Genomic DNA, 12,845 nt, shown 5'->3' on the forward strand with positions numbered 1-12,845 from the left:
TTGTGGCCCCCCTTCCTGCTGGGGTGTCAGGCTCGATTGCAGAGGCTTCCAGGGCATGCGCCATGAGCCTGCCCTACCCCAAGCCTCTTATGGAGGCCCCCTACCTTGGGGAGGTCCGGCATAATATATAGGGAACGTGCTCCACCCCTTGAACTTGTGTGCATCACACGATCAGGCCAGGTGTGGCTTGGCTGCACAGCTGGCCCAGAGCATGCATGCTCACTGCTCTGGAGCTCACCATGCACCCTGCCCCCTGTCCCAATTGTGGCCTAGTTGATTCTAGTGCCGCTATTTCTAGCTGACTGGCAAATGGATGCTTGACTTCCAGGCTAGTGATTTAAAAGGCTGCCTAGCTACAAATTACTCTAACTTATCAAGAGAGGCAGATGACAATTTCTTTGTGTGAAATTGTGTACATGGCTTAACTAGTCACTGTATAGATCAGGGGTCTGCAACCTGAGGCTCTCCAATTGGCCATGGTGGCAGGGGCTGATGGGAATTGTAGTCCATGAACAAAGATTCACAAAGTTGGAATCTAGGCAGTCAGTAAACAGACTTTTTCGGCATTATGTTATGTAGTTGTTTGTAGTTGTTTGCTGTCTATATGAACAAATTTGATGAAGATATATTTTTTTCCACCCCTCCTCCACATGAAGCCTGCTGGAGTGAGTGGTGAAAAACACAAACCAGAATTTTTAAAGCTAACAGCACCAAATTTTCAGGGTATCTTTAGGAGACTCTCCTAATGATACCACCTAGGTTTGGTGAAGTTTGGATCATGGGGGCCAAAGTTATGGACCCTCAAACGTGTAGCCCCCATCTTCTATCAGCTCCCATTGGAAACAATGGGAGATAGGGGCACCCCCTTTGAAGGTCCATAACTTTGGCCCTCATTAACCAAACTTCACCAAATTTGGGTAGTACCATCAGGAGAGTCTCTCAAAACATCCCTGAAATTTTGGCGCTGCTAGCCTAAAAATTGCACCCCCTGCAGTCCAAAAACAAAAAAAACCTTTAAAATATTTTTTAAAAACACACAAACGGGGGCGGAGCTTCAGACATGTAATGGGGGGGTTGAACCCGAGAAACCCCCCTTACCTATGTCCTTGTCCCTTCCACTCCCACCCCCTCACATCATGCCTTTCTCTGCTGCCTACTGTGATTTCCTCATAGTGCCTCCTGGCAGGTGATCCATTTCACATGTCTGAGTGGATGGGCTCATGCTGGGATCCATCATAGCAGCAAGGAAGCTCATGCTGGGATCCATCATAGCAGCAAAACAGAACACGATCCAGCAGTACCATATGGATGGGTGATATCTAGTTCATTATGAGCTTTTATACTCTACAGCTAATCTCTGTAAAAGACTGAGATGGCCACCCTTTTGCAGTGTTGATGCCTTTTCCATTCATTGGGTTGTCCTCTGAAAGATGACAGGGCACTTTAGAATTTACAAAAACTCTGGGGAAAAAAGCATAGAGTTTTTGCAAACTGTATTGAGATTGTATTGTCAAAGGCAACCATAGACAAGGAGTTACTCCTCCTCCAACATCCACATCAGTCAGAAGATGAGAAGCCAGAACTGGGGCAATATCGACAACCACAACTTGGCTACCAGTACTTAAAAACACCAGAATCAAAGGTCAAAGGCATGCTAGGTTCATGGACAATGAACTCCACCCAGACACAGGATTTCCATTCACTAATACTGTTGCTACTGCAGGGAATGTAAATGTGAATACTAATGTAAATGGACTGAAAACCCCACTTGCAATACAATGCAGTCAACTACACCTTTATATAGCAAGTTCCACCCAAACACTTACTGGCCCCTTCCGCTGCATAAAATAATGCGTTTTCAAACCACTTTCACAACTGTTTTGCAAAGGTGGATTTTTCCATTCAGCACAGCTTCAAAGAGCACTGAAAGCAGTTTGAAAGTGCATTATTCTGCATGTGCGGAATGAGCCACTGATTGGTTCCCCAACCTGGAACATGAACAATATATACCCCACTAAACATTCCCTTCTCACAGGACACAGCGTGTAACACACTTCTCTCTGTGATACACCTCTGAAGATGCCAACCACAGATGCAGGTGAAACGTTAGGAACAAGATCTACCAGACCATGGCCATACAGCCTAGAAAGCCCACAACAAACTGTATTGACATTGACAGCAACACTAGAATTGCTGTCAGTGTATGTGCTTGTGAATGTGTAAGTGTACGTGCACACATGCACATCCTATTGCTAGGTCTTTTTGCCCTATTCTCTGGCATTTTGTGGGGGAGGGGCAGTAGCTGTATTGGCAAGCAGTGATTGACTTGTCTGCAGACAACCACTATTGGGCACCATTGCCTGATTGGTGGGTGCTGTCAGAGTTGATGGACTCTGGAATGTTCACGGCACAGTCTGTACCTTGTGGAGTCCATAAGGCTCCAACCAGCATCACTGCTATTATGTGGGCACTGCCGCAGCAACCCTCAGAACTGAACCGTAGTTAAGGATTTTTTAAATTATGATGATTTTATTAAATTCATATCCTGTCCTTCTTGACCAAGGCAGGGTTCAGGGTGGCATACATACATATTAAAAGCATTCCATAAATATAAGCTCATAAAACAATTTATATCAGTTCAGTTCAGTTTTATTACGGCCATTAGGCCAGCAAAAAAGAGCAGAGAAGAACAAGAAAAAGGAGGAACAACAAACAAAAGAACAATCGAATTTGCACTGAAATCCATGAAACAGAAATCCACACAAAAAATATCATCAGCTTGTAGCATTCTTACGGTCACCCTCATGTGGTCTGGCTCTTGGTCCCAACATGGTTCTTCTCTTACTATATGCCAGCATACAAAATTTAGCTACCTGCTGAGATATAAGAGAAACTCGGTCTTCCAGCAAAATTCTCACAAGAACTGAGTCGGAATTAACTCTAGTTAAATTTCTGTACTGGATAAACAATGGATGAATTAACGCCTCCCTTTCCCCTTTATGGAGTTCACAATGCAATAAAATATGTAATACAGAGTCCACTTCCCCTGAGTTACAAACACATAGTCTCCTATGTCATGGGATTTTTTGAAATCTGCCCATTAGATTGGCTGATGGAAAAGCGTCAAAACGGGCCCTTGAAAAGGCCCAGCATTTCGTAGATGTTATATTGGACAGGTAAGGGGCAGCCGAGATACCTGTCCAAGATTTTAATGGTTTATATAACGCCGGTAACAAGGAGAAATCTGTTTGCATTTCAATATCATTGAGCAATTTATATCTCATCATTAACATCTGGAAGATGGCAAAATAACAAACATACTCCTATGAAAGGCTACCTACCCCATCTTGACACAGATCCCTTCATCAAAGGACTGTCCAAGCATGAGGAAGTGTGAGAAGGAGGGCAGTGCAGAATGCAATATGCATGTTGGTGGTAGTAGTTGGGAGGCTGGCAGATGGAATTTGGCAGAAAAGTGGCTTTGCCACCAAGGCCCAGTGGAACATCTTTGTCTTACAGACCCTGCAGAACTTTTTAAGGTCACACAGGGCCCTGGTGTCAGTTGACAGAATGTTCCTCCAGGTGGGAGCCAGGGTAGAAAAGGCTTTGGCTCTGGTCACATCTTTGGGGCCAGGAACCCCCATCCATTGGGCATCCATTCATTGAGTGTTGGAATACAAACAAAACATACCAATTTATTTTTAAAAAATCTTACAATGTGACTGATTCTATTACATCCCCTGGTGGCATACCTTAATTTGTGTGATTTACTTGCTTTGTATTCCTTGATTTTGATATAGCTTACAAGAGAACCTTTTAATCTACTTTCAGACTTTGTCTTTCCTGCTGTTCATATATGATCTTTAGAGGTCAAATTCCAGTCAATTGGAAGTTACATGTTCTCCCTCTCCCTCTCATTCTTTCTCCAACAACATAACCTCCAAGTTTGCACCTCTGTATATACAGACTTCGGTTCCCATACAATGTTTGGGAGGTGCACATGTATTATTCTGGTTTGTTATCAGAGGTGTAAATGTTGTGTGATCCTGTTCATGGTTATTCTCAACTAGGTCCTATCACCTTCCATGGAAATACTCCAAGTAAGTATGCCTAGAATTGCAGTTTTAATATATAACAAGCAAGCCCAATTGAATACTTGTTCAGTCTGGAAAGACAAGAAAGATATCTGGGGAATGAAATACCTGTTGAAACATCTGAGGTCACTTGACCAACAGCTCTGACAAAGAATCCCAAGATATGGGTCTTTGTGACAGTGACAGCAAACTCTGCTCATACTATCGCACCCCATAAGAATGAAACAAAAACTCCCAAGAGACACTTAAAACAGTTCAAGAGTATTAATTTGGTTTATTTTCAGAGATACAGTTAAATAGACTTGCCAACACCTCACTCAGAATTGCTACACTTTCCCATCACAAATGGAGAGATTATACTCTGTAAATAAAGTTCAGAGACCTTGGAGGAGAAAACACGTTTCTTTAGGGGCAGAAAAAGGGGGGGGGGAGAGAATGGGAGCCGAGCAGCGCGATCATTCTTGGCTGCTAAGGAGCAATTTTTGCAGCGATTGCCTGAAGGAATTGCTCATTTTGCTTACCAGATTATAACTCTTTGGAAGAAAGAAACTAGGCTGTTTCATCAGCCTGCACCAAAATTTCCCCAAGAGCACAAAACTCCAAACGAAAGGCAGCCCCAAACTGACAAGTCACAAGTTCCCAAGAAGGACTTGAGTCTTAAGGTGGAACGGGCAACTCCTGCTCCCGCCTCAAAAGCACTCACTTGTTACTTATGTGGGTCCTCAGACCACCTTAAGAAAGACTGCTTAAAGAACCCTAGCAACCCAACTCCAGGAATGCGGCCCTCTCCTTCCAGCAGCCGAGAATGATCGTCATTCTCTCTCCCCCCCCCCCGCTTTTTTCCCAATTCCCCTCCAGTCCAAGGTAGCAGATGACAGGGGGGGGGAAGCGGGGGGGGAGGTTTTTTTCCCTTCCAGCAGCCGATGATCTCGCCTCTCGGCTCCCGTTCTCCCTCCCCCTTTTTTCCCGGCTCGGAGCAGTGGGTCCTTCTCCGAAACCATGGGTTTCGAAGGGAACGAGTTTCGGAAGCCTGGGGTCGGGCAAGCACCCCTGAAACTTTCCCGAAACTCGTGCAGCTCGGCTGGAACACAGTTCCGGCAGCTCCGGATCACCAAGCCTAGTCACAACATCTGGGGGAGAAGCCGAGCCAGGCGGCCGGTCTTCTCCCATGCTTGTGCCCTGCGGAAGGGCCGGGGGATGTGGCGGGCCAGTAGGCAAGCCAGTAGGCTTAGCTGGTGCCCGACACCCCAGCAAGTGGGGTTGGGTTGGGTTGGGCTGGTAGGCGGCCGGTAGGCTTAACCGGTGCCCGACACCCCAGCAAGCTTGGGAGGATGGCGGGCCGGTAGGCTTAGCTGGTGCCCGCCTCCTCAGCAGCAGGAAGGGTTGAAGCCGGGGGTTCGCTCCTGGGGCTCCCAGCTTCCTGCAGGTGGACCCAATGGAGATTGGGGAATCGCTTGATGTTGCGACCCGTTTGCTGCCCAGCTTCTCTGTATATAGTTAATGATTAATAAATTGGGCTGCGGCCCAATCCATTTTCCAAGCCTGTCGTTGTAGTGTATTATTTGCCGGAGAAGGGTCTCACCATCTGCACGCAAATAGCAGCAACCAAATCACCGGGAGCAGCCATTGCGGCTGTGGTGAGCAAATAGGCAAAGGGTGGTTGCTTGCAAGATGCAATGCCTAGCAGTATGCTTGCAGAAGGTCTGCATTGATTGGCTCCAAGCCTAAAAGGCTGGAGGAGCAAAGGTATAAAGGGCGCCACACCCTGAGCTCGGCCTTCTTGGCTGCCGAGACTCAGGAACGCGTGGCCCACCCTCCCTCCCTATGTTTTCATGATTGTTGTATTGCATGTGTTTCTGTTTATATTTTGTCGCAGCCCGGCGGGTTGGCAACAGGAGTCGCAACATCTGGGGGAGAAGCCGAGCCAGGCGGCTGGTCTTCTCCCATGCTTGTGCCCTGCGGAAGGGCCGGGGGTGTGGCGGGCTGGTAGGCAAGCCGGTAGGCTTAGCCGGTGCCCGACACCCCAGCAAGCTTGGGAGGATGGCAGGCCGGTAGGCTTAGCCGGTGCCCGCCTCCTCAGCAGCAGGGAGGGTTGAAGCCGGGGGTTAGGGTTAGGGTTCACCCCTGGGGCTCCCAGCTTCCTGCAGGTGGCCCCAGTGGAGATTGGGGAATCGCTTGATGTTGCGACCCGTTTGCTGCCCAGCTTCTCTGTATATAGTTATGTTTATGATTAATCACAGTGTTCTTAAAATCCAGTTTTTGCAGGCTGTTCAAGATCAAAGAAAGAGTTGCTGATGGTCCATGATCTTTTAAGTCATAAAGATTCCTAAAATCTGAATAAGACTTTCAGTTTTGTTCCACAGACTCTATGAATCAGTTAACAATAGGTGCAAGTATCTGTTTGACACTATGGAGAATAAAATCTTAATCCAGAATAAAAAACTATGGCCCAAATCCAAGCTTCAAGGAATTCTGCACACTGAAATACTCTGGTCATACAATTAGAAGCACCAGTAATGTTATGAAGAAAATAGTTAAGAAGGGAGCAATCAATACTCCATAGGCATCAACCCACAAAGGAACTCCATGCTTTGCTTTACTCTCAAAAACAGTGATAACAGCTGGAATGTATTAACCATCTTTAGAATGAAAAAAATTACACATTATTGCCTTTATAGCAATAAGCACTTTGCTCAAGCATTTCCTTTTCATTGAGCCCCTTCTCCTGACTTATAAGCAAACACAAAAACTTAAATGATTATTGTTAAACTTGCCCCATAATTTTTTTAAAAAATTCAGGGATAGGGCATAGTTACTGGATTATGAAGGGAATTATCCCATATGTTTGAAGGAAGTTACTTTTAGCCAAGACAAGATTTGGTGATCTTAGAGGGGGGAAAGTGATTACATGATTATCATGATATATTGGTCCCTGGATTCTTTTTACTGTTTTTTTAATCAATATCTGTGTCATGTCCGCCTAAAATCTCCTCCTCTGAAGACAAAAGCTTATACCAACTGAACTGTATACTATTAAATTACCCATCAAAGCAGCTGGAGCAAGACTCTGGCCGTTTCCCCACTTCAAAAAAAAAGCTAAGACAAACCGGTCTCGCTTGACCCGCTGTTTTTCAGCACGAGTTCGTCCACCCCACCGCAACTTGTGCCATCTGAAACCTTCGCTGTCTTCCGCTGCGTCAGAAATGCAGCTCTTTTCTAATTGGCTGGAGCCCCGCTGTGGCCTGATTGGACAGTAGCATCCACATCACTAGGAGCGGCGGCCCACGCTCTATGAGGGTTTTTCTAAAAGACACTCTTGCAAACAGGAGTGGAAATGATGCGCGCTAATGGGGTTGAAGAGCTCCAGAATTGAGGTGGCTGTGCTGCCGCCACTGCTGCCATGGGGAGTGCCGCTGGACCATGGTTACTTGCCATAAATAGCCCGCATCAAACGGGGAGTGGGGAAACGGCCTCTGACTTAGCAAAAGAGATATCTGGGGATTAAGGGTGTTCTTTCTGGCAAGGGGCAAAGGAGTAGAGGCAGAAGCCAGAGAGCCTATCCCTTCCAGAGTGTCCCAAGTCAGGGATGTGGCAAAGAGCAAAGGCCCTCTTCACAGCACAAGAGTATTCCTGAAGTGCTTGTCTGTTGGTCCAGAATTGGTATAAGTGTTCCTGCATGCTGATACAGGGGATCTGAATATGGAGAATTATTCAGCTAATTAAGGAAATAAAAGCTGGACTTGCTGCCAGGTTCATTGTAGTAGCAACCTGTTGTCTCTCACCTTTTCTGCCAGTTGATATGAACATATAGTTTATAATGTTTTAAGCCATTGTATTTAATCATATAAGTTATATGAGTGTAATTCACTGGGTACCAATCACTTCAAAAACTTTCTTTCGTTGGAAGAAACGAAACTCATAGAGCAGTCTGACACTGAGCTTTGATTTGGGAAAACAGGGCCCCACCAAGGAGATAAGGAATTAGCAGAAGCTCACAAACACAGAGATAAGGGTGAAGTACTATAGCAACCGAGATCTCTGAACGGGGCAAGATGACATCGAGAATACACGCCCAATTGTAGAAAGCAAGGTGGGCTTTGGAGAGGAGTGGAGATTCAAATGGCAATGTGTACGTATTCCAAATCTAGCCAATGGTCAGAAGACAAGGAGGGATGTTTGTAAGAGGGTATAAATTATGTTACACAAGCAACAGCCCCTTTGAACCTCCTCCCTGCTGCTAACAGACGAGAGTTCCCTCTTCTGCGCAGAATTGAAACAATAAATCTCTGAACACTGAAGAAGCTTGTGGATGGTTATTTTTGTAACCGGTCAGAGCCTTTGCTCTGTGGACAGGGCCTTGCCCTGTGCCTATCACAGTCACATCAGAGATTTCATTGTAGGAGCTATGTAGCTTATTCCCTGTTTAGGTGCTGAAGACCAGTCCCTGCAGCTCAGGCCTGATAGCTATTCCTGACTCCCAACTGAGATTTGGGCATGTGGAGCTTGTGTCAGTTAGTGACCTTGTTCCTCTGCTTTGCTTGCTAATCTGTGTTTACTGTTGCATGACCTGGCATTCCTGGGAACAATAACTAGCACCAGGTTTTGCCAAGTGCAGTATCTTCATTTTTGTGGTTTGAGCTAAGAACCATGAGCTGCTGCACTGCATTCTGCATGAGTTCAACAATATGATATATTCCGTAAGAAAGCTAGATGTTGCTTAGCATGCCATTTTGGAAGCTGATATATTTCCCTGATAAGGATGAACTTTCAGCACTACCACACAAAAGTCTTCTGGGGGCCTGAGTGGTGAACTAAATCAGAGATAACTCCCGGTAGCTCTCTGTCCTGTTGCATTTGATGGACTATTTCCAAAATATGGGCTAATCCATAGATCCCTCTGGTGACACTGAGTTATCGGATCAAGTTTTATATAGATCTTAGCAAATATCTTGCTAAATAATTCTGTTTGCTTAGATACTCCAAATTTTTGCCCTGTTTGTTTCATTTCTCAGGGAATTTAGAAAAAATAACTAAAGTTAGATGATTCCTTCAGACCCTCATTTAATTTTGAGTGTTGTGGAATAGGGATTAAAGACAGCACTGACTCCTCAGAAAAACACTGATATGTATTTGTGTTTGGTAGAATATGGGAGCCCCTCTGGAAAAAAAGAGAGTCTTCCATGTTACTTTGGCCCCTTCCACACACACAAAATAATGCACTTTCAAACCACTTTCACAACTGTTTGCAAGTGGATTTTGCTATTCCACACAGCTTGAAAGAGCACTGAAAGCAGTTTGAAAGTGCATTATTCTGCATGTGCGGAATGAGCCTTTGTTTAGTGCAATGGGTGGGAACAATGGGTGGATAGCCTCATTTCTTTCCCATTGTCTAAACTAATTTTAAGTTTTCCATTCACTCAATAAAAATAGATTTAAAACTGATACAACAACACACAGGTAGCATTAAACTCCTTAATCATCATATTACAGCTACATAAATATCAGTGACTGAGTTGTTTCAATACCAGGCTGGGTCTTGCTAACCAGGCTGACTATGCCTCACCTATTCTCTTCCCTTCCCTGTTGCTCAAACCAAATCAAATAATAAATAAAATATGTTAAAAAGGAAATACTCTTTCAGCTTCACAAACACTGCTTCAAGGTTGAAACAACCAAGATAATTGAAGAAAAGAGAGAGAGAGAGACCTGAAGATCTCACAAGTGATCTGAACAACCCCAAGGAAGGTTCATCAATGAGGCATAACAAAATAACAAATATAACAAAATAATTATTTAAAATTTAAATTTAATGGAAACACTGTACCATTCAATATTGCTACTCAAAAGGAGTAAAATTAATAAAAAGAACATAAATGAAAAGCAGCTGCACCCCTCCCCACAACCTGCCAGCCCAGATACAATAGCAAAAGCAAAAGCTAGACTTGGCATTTTAAAGGGCAGGAGGGGAGTAGCTGTTTGAACTAAGTAAACCCCCTTTCAGAACAGAAACTATAAACCAAACAATTAAAAAATCTCAAAAAGAATACTTGAAAGAAACAGAAGGGAGAGAAAGAACTAAACTAAAACATTAAGTATTAAAACAAAACTCCTCAGAGCAGCCACTGCACATGGCTGGAATGCCACCCAGCCCAACTGGAAGACTTTGCTAGACTCTGGGAAACAAGAGCACAGTCTCCAAGGTTTCGGGGTGTGTGTTATTTTAAAGAAAGGATTCTACTTATAATGTAATGACTCAGACATCCCTGTAATGATTCAGTTATTCCCTGTGGCTACACAAATGGTATCATCAGCTTGTCCTATGATGGAGGTATGCAAAAGAAAAAGGCAGAGACATGAAATAAGCAGGCAGGAAGTTTCTGGGCCTTCTATCAGCATTCACTGAGCCCTTTAGGAGCAGCCTTACCTGGTGACATAAACCCTGACCTCATCATTCTTTCTTGCAAACATTTCACCTGCCTAATTAATTCTCAGAAATTCACAAAAGCCTTCTTATCTTTCCAGTGTATCCCAGAAATCTCACTACAGGATCCTAAACCATGCCATTTACTAAATTTATGCACATAAATATAACATAAAGTAATCACATGCTATTATATATTCCCTTTGTTCTTTATGTTGATACACTCTATACAAAAATATTTAATACACTTCTGAAAAGTACGATGCCAGTGATAAAGCCAGTTTACAGATTCATAGATAATTTATGAAAGTTTTAACAGTGATCTTTAATGTCATAACAATGTGACAATATGAACATTCATGTTAGCATAGTGTCCACATACAATATGAATAGTGAATATTAATATGAAATGAGAATTTGAAAAAATCTCACAGTGTAGGAAGAAGTTACAATTGCAATTGTGCATACTATATGTCATTAGATGTTACTGTATTTTCCTTAAAGATGATGGTTTTACATTATAAACAAAAAATCTCAATAGATTCTAAATGCAAATGGACTGTGTTTTGTTTTGTGTATCTGCTTTAATTATAAGAAGGCAATGATTTTATATTTATGACATTAAGATCTATAGGTTAGCTTTTTAGCAACAGGATTCAAATGGCTCTAGACCTGAACAACTAGATCTAGATCATGACACAACTTATACAATGTTATGGATCAAGCAGAAACACCCGTATGCTATGACCCCAAAATATTGTGGCCCAATAAACCCCTTGTGCTCCACTATTGTCATAGATCACACTTAGCAGGGCCTGCTGTTGCTGCCCGGGATGGGCACTGCAAAGAGGCCTTGCCATGCCTCCCCTTAGCAGTGCAGAAGGCAGGCAGTGGCCACGCCCACTGTGGGCATCAGCGGGTGAGGCGGCTGGGAGCCTATATTAGGTTTTGACCCGGCCCTTGGCCCCACATGGGAGCAGAGTGGCGCCGAGTTTCCCACCCACCTCTGCCCTTGGACAATGTTAATGCATATGTATTCTGTCATAGCCAAGCCGGCGGTTGCGCATGGGAACTTATCTGATGGTGAGGGGAGCTGTGGAGCTAACCCTCTTTGGCGGAACCTCCTTAAGATGTTTGGGGTGGAGCAAGCCGTGGGTCAGGACGCCCAGCCATGGGCTACTGAGGCTTGCACCCCTTAGCGGTAAAATGGATCTTCAGGCAGGGGCCTGTCGCCCACCTGAGTTCCACTATCGCTGTGCTGCGCAAAACGGATCCCCAGAAAGTGGCTTTCGTCCGGCTGGGTTCCACAGTTGCTGCACAAGGTTAACAGTTTCCTCCAACAGGCGGGTTGGAGGAAAGTTTTCACTGAGGGACAGCACTCGGGCTGCCCAGTGTTCATATCAGATCCCATGCTGCGCCTCACGCTTCTTTTCATCCTTTGTCAATAAAACAGTTTGGCTATGGCCAAAATTTTAACCTACAGACAAGAGTGTTGTGTCATTATTTTGCTTAGGAACTCTGAGCAGTGCCAGTCCCACCCTCGGGTGGCAAAGGAAATGAATAAATAACAAGAAGTGATTTTAATCCATCTAAACCCATTCACTTAAATGGACTTAGAGGGGTGTAACTCTGTTTAGAATTGCACTATAAAGCAAAGAAATAGCAATGATAATATAACATGTAATCACTTTAGAATCAAAACTAGACTGAAATTTTTAAAATGTGCAAAAAGTGCACATCTCTAAGTCTAATCTGTCTTTTAAATGTGTTTGTTTTTTGTTAACTTGAGATTTCTGTCTACAACAGGTTTTCAGTATACTTGACTCTGAATATGAAGAAACTCTTCTGCTCCAGAAATTTTCATACTGACTTAAGGATAAAATTCCCCTTGTTATCACTGAGACGGATTAGGAATGAAGAAGTAAGGTGAAGACACCATCACCTTCCTCAAGGTTTCTGGGTTCAAAATTGCATCCGACTGACTCAACTGCTTTGAAAAATGGAACTGTTATAAACTGAAAAAGACTCATGCCAAATAAAATATAGGCTAGAGGATTTATGGCAGGAGCTTAAGGAAGGGGCCTTGGAGTCTCCTATTTCTTAATGCTGTGTGTGTACTTGATTTGCCTTATTTATTTTTTACCACTGCAGCCTGTGCATCGGCATGGGTTCCTTATTTCTTGTATTCTTATTGGTTACTTGAAGTTACAAACAAAGAAAGGATGTCATAATCTTGTCTTCCCTTTTTCAAGGCATTTTATATTTATTGTTCAACACGCTGCCATATGCCAAGCCTTCTGCTTGAGGTGATGCTCCGCTGATAGCAAAGG

General features: G+C 43.9%; 1 long non-coding RNA gene across 1 annotated transcript in view; it reads left to right on the forward strand.

The window, feature by feature from the left end:
* Window positions 1-12,609, forward strand: part of LOC125431870 — an 86,992-nt gene extending 74,383 nt beyond the window's left edge. The window contains exon 4 of the long non-coding RNA XR_007244349.1: window positions 12,322-12,609. This is a non-coding gene — a long non-coding RNA (uncharacterized LOC125431870). The remainder of the gene's footprint in view (window positions 1-12,321) is intronic.
* The last annotated feature ends 236 nt before the right edge of the window (window positions 12,610-12,845 follow it).

Source organism: Sphaerodactylus townsendi, linkage group LG04 (genome assembly GCF_021028975.2).
Source record: "Sphaerodactylus townsendi isolate TG3544 linkage group LG04, MPM_Stown_v2.3, whole genome shotgun sequence".
In the NCBI taxonomy this organism is placed as follows: domain Eukaryota; kingdom Metazoa; phylum Chordata; class Lepidosauria; order Squamata; family Sphaerodactylidae; genus Sphaerodactylus; species Sphaerodactylus townsendi.